We start from the raw sequence: 7,125 nt of genomic DNA on the forward strand, positions 1-7,125 counted from the left end.
TGGCTGCAGAGTTTTAAAATAAATCACAGACATTTAACAGTGGGTGTGTATCCTACCTTTTAAAATGAGGTGTGTTTTATTTTTACATGTATTTATTACGTGACATAGAAATCTTGTCTACTTACATTTATGATGAAAATTTTACACGCCAACTTTAAATGAGCAAGGGACTGTGCTGTGTGTGTGTGTAGTCACTCAGCCGTGTCCAACTCTTTGTGACCCAATGAACTGTAGCCTGCCAGGCTCCTCTGTCCCTGGGGATTCTCCAGGCAAGAATATTGGAGTGGGTTGCCATGCCCTCCTCCAGGGGATCTTCCCAACCCAGGTTTCCCACATTGCTGGCAGATTCTTTACTGTCTGAGCCACCAGGGAAGCCCAAGAATACTGGAGTGGGTAGCCTATCCTTCTCCAGGGGATCTTCCCAACTCAGGAATCGAACTGGGGTCTCTGGCACTGCAGGCAGATTCTTTACCAGTTGAGCTACCAGGGAAGGACAAGGGACTACATAGTTTTAAAAATGAGTTCAGGGTCAGCCTCAGCAGGGCTTTCTTTGGTGGTGGTGCGGGATGTCTCCTTGGCTGTCCTGTCCTCTCCTCATCCTTTCCCTAGAAACCTCAGAGCTCTGTGCTCCAAAAAGGTGGAGCAGCCTCTACGACATCACCGAGACAGTCCTGGGATACTGTCTCCCAGCAGAGGGGCCCATCTGGCCTTATAGTTTATAGCCGAGAGGCTCCTTGGGAGATTCTTTATTTATTTTAATTGGAGGCTAATTACAATATTGTGGTGGTTTTTGCCATACATTCACATGAATCAGCCATGGGTGTTCATGTGTCCCCCATCCTGAACCCCCACCCACCTCCCTCCCCATCCCATCCCTCAGGGTCATCCCAGTGCACCAGCCCTGAGCGCCCTGTCTCATGCATCGAACCTGGACTGGAGATCTATTTCACAAAGATCTGTCCGAGGTGCTGTGCTTCTTCTTAAACTGAGAGGCCCTGATTGCTTAAATAGCAGCTTTTGTCCTAAGAAAAAAGCTTTATTTTACCAGTGCCTTCTTCACAATACAATTATACGTATATTTGATTTGATTTGTTTTGTTTTAAAGATCTGTGTGTTTTATTTGACTAAAGCTGAGCGCCGAAGAATTGATGCTTTTGAACTGTGGTGTTGGAGAAGACTCTTGAGAGTCCCTTGGACTGTAAGGAGATCAAACCAGTCTATCCTAAAGGAAATCAGTCCTGAATATTCATTGGAAGGACTGATGCTGAATCTGAAACTCCAATACTTTGGCCATCTGATGCAAAGAGCTGACTCACTGGAAAAGACCCTGAGGCTGGGAAAGACTGAAGGCAGGAGGAGAAGGGGACAATAGAGGATGAGATGGTTGGATGGTATCACCAACTCAATGGACATGAGTTTGAGTAAACTCTGGGAGTTGGTGATGGACAGGGAGGCATGGTGTGCAGCAGTCCATGGGGTTGCAAAGACACGACTGAGTGACTGAACTGAACTGAAGCACCAAGAGAGCAGGGAGGTGTCTGAACTGCTCCCCACCATATTCCCAGGGCCTGGCAACATACCTGTGGAACCATGATGAAAGAAAGTTAGTCACTCAGTTGTGTCCAACTCTTTGTGACCCCATGGACTGCAGCCCGCCAGGCTCCTCTGTCCATGGGATTCTCCAGGCAAGAATACACGGGTGGGTAACCATTCCCTCCTGCAGGGGATCTTCCTGACCCAGAGATTGAACCTGCATTGTGGGCGGGTTCTTTACCATCTGAGCTACCAGGGAATAATGGTAGGTGCTCAATGAATATTTACTGAATGAAGGATGAGATGACTTGGGATGGGATGAGATGGAAATGAAACCGAACCAGGAGACTCCCTGTGTCAAAGCTAATGATGGTGGAGGAACTAGGCCAGCAGTCAGCTAAGTGGATCTGGATTTCTAAGTGGAAGTGGATTTCTAAGGAAACTGGATAAAAGCCTCTGGGGACAGAAGACAAGCCAGCCAGGTCTGGGTCCATGCAGAGCCAATCAAGAATCCTGGGAATTCGTAAGGCTGAGTCTAGATATGAACTGACATAGATAATAATTCCTTCTTATTGGTTCCTGGCTGCCAGGCTTCCACGTTCCTCCACTGCTCTCTTCAGCTGTGATGGCTCATCTTTCATTTCCTGCTTTCTTAGCCTTACCAGGAGCTCCTGTTCCACAGAGGTCAATGCCTCATCAAGTTCTCAAACTCATAATTTTATGTTTGGCCTCGTTATTCATGTTTCTCAAATGTATTTGATGGAAGCCTCTTTCTGGTGACCTGCCATTGGTTTCACCTGTCGTGCTTCTCTCTGTTTTGTTCTCTCCTTTTTGTAAAAGGAGTTGGTGTTTCTAAAAACAATCAATGCATAGACATTTAAAATTAGTACTTGTTTTTGGATAAGGTCAGTGTTTTGTGGGCAAGATATTGTTAGGAGTTATGTGCGGAGAGAGGACAGGCCTGTGTTCCAAGCTGTTACAGGTATTCCCCTATGATGTGCTGTGGGTCGTGTGAGTTGATTCTTTTAGACATCACTCCCCGCAAGCCAGCCAAGATTGCAACTATCGAGTTCCTCTGCTGGAGCCTTCCCTACAAGTACGGCTTGTACATGTGATTCTATATTTGACCCTTCTTCCCCACATTTTCTTGGAGACAGATCAGGTCAGAAACATACCTGCTGCCCAGGCACTTGCTTGCTCTCGCTGCTGAACAGTTCTTTAATTGAGCCCGAGAGTGGTTGTCTCCGGCCTTTGGAGAACCATGTGTGTTTGGTTTGTTTGGGATGTGCACCTACAGTTCCAAAGGTACCCTTCCCGCTTGATGGGTTTGCTTTCACCTGGTGATGAGGTGATGGGGGGAGCAGCCTTCCCTCAGGTCAGCCAACAGGGCCACCCAGGTGATTCCCATTCTCTGGGTGTCGTTGCACTGATAGCTCTTTATTAATATTATGTCTTGTGGTTTTGCATTATACATGTCCTCTGGCTTTGTCCAGGGGGTAATTTGCATTTCTGTTTCTCATTGTCATCACTGTCGAGGGACAGTTGTAAAGGAGCCATCACCTGGGCTGGGGAGGGTTTTGAATGTCGGCGATGGAGAGAGGCAGGTATCCCATGTGGAGCAAGAGATGGTGATAGATGAAGGTCAGGGGTTGGAAGAGTGCTTTGGAGTTAACGAGCTAGGCTGCTGCTGCTGCTGCTAAGTCGCTTCAGTCATGTCTGACTGTGCAACTCCATAGACGGCCGCCCACCAGGCTCCGCCGTCCCTGGGATTATCCAGGCAAGAGCACTGGAGTGGGTTGCCATTTCCTTCTCCAATGCATGAAAGTGAAAAGTGAAGTCGCTCAGTTGTGTCCGACTCTTCATGACCCCATGGACTGCAGCCTACCAGGCTCCTCCGTCCATGGGATTTTCCAGGCAAGAGTAAATGAGCCAGACTAGGTTAAGCTAAAACACTGAATGAGGTCAGGGGAAATGTGAGACAAACTTACTTAGGAAAAGTCAGAAATCCTTTCCTGCCAGATGGGATGTGTTTATTGAGTTCTGTAGGCATAGGAGGGGCTTCCCAGGTGGCTCAGTGGCAAAGAATCCGCATGCCAATGCAGGAGACACAAGAGACGTGGGTTTGACCTCTGGGTGGTGAAGAGCCCCTGGAGAAGGAAATGGCAACCCACTCCAGTATTCTTGCCTGGGAAATCCCATGGACAGAGAAGCCTGGTGGACTATAGTCCATGGGGTCGAAAAGAGGCGAACACAACAGAGTGCATACATATAGGCAAAGGAGAATCACTGAAAGTTTATAAACAGAGCCTTAGCAGGTCATAGCTTGTAAAACAGATTGAAAGTGGATGGAGCATCAGACAAACCAGTGTTGAGATGTTGCTGACACACGCAGAGAAGTGCTGAGAAATCAACCTCCTGCCCCCGCCCCCCCCACACACTTTCTCTCTCTCTCTTTACATCGATTTATTCATACAATATATGTCAACAAAGATTCAAGCTGGTTTACAAACGACATAATGCAAGTACATAAAGTGAAATAACAAATGCCATGCTATGGAATAGAACCCTGCCCACCCACCACCTCCACCTGACTTGAGTTCTTTGAAGACCAGACCTACATGCCTCGAAAGTCTTTCTCCTCCCCTTTGGGAGGCAGACACATAAGAAAGAATGGAGGAGAGGGGCAGCTAGGCTGACAGGAAGCTGCCTGTCATTTCATCTCTCTCCTGCGGACTTTGTAGGCCAAAGAAGAGGTCACTGAGGGAGGCAGGGGACGCTCTGGCCTGGGAAGGACTTGAAAATGGGGCAGTGGAGCCCTCCCGACATCTCCATCCCCTGAGGACGTCTCTCAGACGTGTGGAGGCTGCTCTCCGGCTTTGAGTTTAGGAGGAGGTGGAGCTCAGGGATGCTGAAACCCATGCTCAGCCAGGAGGAGCACCCACTGAAGGTGATGGGTGACCCTGCCCTATAGAAGGAGTCATCTCGTTGTCATTTATACAAACAGGTCAACTTCATTTCCAACACTATCTCCCCAACCCTTGCTGGTGGATGCTAATCCTGCGGGACCTCTCCCTCGGCTGCACTTGGATTTGCTTCGATCTTTCTGGCATTATCAAGGTAGGAGCCATTGTGTTTTCCCATGTGAAAACCCTTAGGTGAGACGCCAGCTGGGGAACATCAACCAGACTTGTGAAACTTGCTTCTCTCTGGAGCCAATTAAAGGAACATGGATGGGACCTGGAAGACCCACGTCTCATCCTGGCTCTGAGCAGAAGCTGGGGAATTTGTTTAATTTTTCTGTAGCTCAGTTTCCTCATCTGTAAAGTGGGGCGAGATGATCCCTTTCCTTGTTGGCCTCTGTCCTGAGGTCATGGAAGAGAGGAACGCTTGCTGGCATGGGAGCAGCAGCAGGAGCCCACCCAGCAGAGGAACCCTTGCTGGCCCAAGACTTTGAAAGGTGCCTGGACCTGACAGGCCAGGCAGGTCCAGGCATGGTCCTCAGTCATGTCCACTGACAGTCTGACCCCGTGTCAGGAAAGAAGCAGTGGGCACCTGTCATGCAGGCCATGAGCAGAAAGGAGCAGTGGCTCTAGAGGCAATCCCAGTCCCGACTCTGCCGCTGCCTCGAAGGGCAGAGGGGCAGGATGGGCCCTGGAGCTCAGAGGTGGAGATCTTCCTTCAGCCCCAAAGCCTTTACTCAAGCGCAGTCTTGAGAGTGGACAACCAGGAAGGCTCAGTGTGTGGAACAGATCTTGGGCTGGACTCCCTTGGAGCATTAGCCTGGCCCCATCTGACCGGCCCCTTCTCCCTACACACAGAGAAGCTGTACCCAGAGAAAGCAATGTTTGCCCAAGATCACACTGCTGGTTCATGACAGGGTCAAGACCTATACATAGAAAACTATAAAACACTAGTGAAAGAAATCAGAGGACACTAATAGATGGAGAAATATACCATGTTCATGGATTGGAAGAATCAATATAGTGAAAATGAGTATACTACCCAAAGCAATTTATAGATTCAATGCAATCCCTATCAAGCTACCAACAGTATTCTTCACAGAGCTTGAACAAATAATTTCACAATTTGTATGGAAATACAAAAAACCTCGAATAGCCAAAGCTATCTTGTGAAAGAAGAATGGAACTGGAGGAATCAACCTACCTAACTTCAGGCTCTACTACAAAGCCACAGTTATCAAGACAGTATGGTACTGGCACAAAGACAGAAATATAGATCAATGGAACAAAATAGAAAGCCCAGAGAGAATTCCACACACATATGGACACCTTATCTTTGACAAAGGAGGCAAGAATATACAACGGATTAAAGAAAATCTGTTTAACAAGTGGTGCTGGGAAATCTGGTCAACCACTTGTAAAAGAATGAAACTAGAACACTTTCTAACACCATACACAAAAATGAACTCAAAATGCATTAAAGATTTAAATGTAACACCAGAAACTATAAAACTCCTAGAGGAGAACATAGGCAAAACACTCTCTGACATACATCACAGCAGGATCCTCTATGACCCACCTCCCAGAATATTGGAAATAAAAGCAAAAATAAACAAATGGGACCTAATTAACCTTAAAAGCTTCTGCACATCAAAGGAAACTATTAGCAAGGTGAAAAGACAGCCTTCAGAATGGGAGAAAATAATAGCAAATGAAGCAACTGACAAACAACTAATCTCAAAAATATACAAGCAACTCCTACAGCTCAACTCCAGAAAAATAAATGACCCAATCAAAAAATGGGCCAAAGAACTAAATAGACATTTCTCCAAAGAAGACATACAGATGGCTAACAAACACATGAAAAGATGCTCAACATCACTCATTATCAGAGAAATGCAAATCAAAACCACTATGAGGTACCATTTCACACCAGTCAGAATGGCTGCAATCCAAAAGTCTACAAGTAATAATTGCTGGAGAGGATGTGGAGAAAAGGGAACCCTCTTACACTGTTGGTGGGAATGCAAACTAGTACAGCCACTATGGAGAACAGTGTGGAGATTCCTTAAAAAACTGGAAATAGAACTGCCTTATGATCCAGCAATCCCACTGCTGGGCATACACACTGAGGAAACCAGAAGGGAAAGAGATACGTGTACCCCAATGTTCATCGAAGCACTGTTTATAATAGCCAGGACATGGAAGCAACCTAGATGTCCATCAGCAGATGAATGGATAAAGAAAGCAGTGGTACATATACACAATGGAGTATTACTCAGCCATTAAAAAGAATACATTTGAATCAGTTCTAATGAGGTGGATGAAACTGGAGCCTATTATACAGAGTGAAGTAAGCCAGAAAGAAAAACACCAATACAGTATACTAACACATATACATGGAATTTAGAAAGATGGTAACAATAATCCTGTGTACGAGACAGCAAAAGAGACACTGATGTATAGAACAGTCTTATGGACTCTGTGGGAGAGGGAGGGGGTGGGAAGATTTGGGAGAATGGCATTGAAACATGTAAAATATCATGTATGAAACGAGTTGCCAGTCCAGGTTCGATGCACGATACTGGATGCTTGGGGCTAGTGCACTGGGACGACCCAGAGGGATGGTATG

The sequence above is a fragment of the Bos javanicus genome, chromosome 20 (genome assembly GCF_032452875.1).
Source record: "Bos javanicus breed banteng chromosome 20, ARS-OSU_banteng_1.0, whole genome shotgun sequence".
NCBI lineage: Eukaryota > Metazoa > Chordata > Mammalia > Artiodactyla > Bovidae > Bos > Bos javanicus.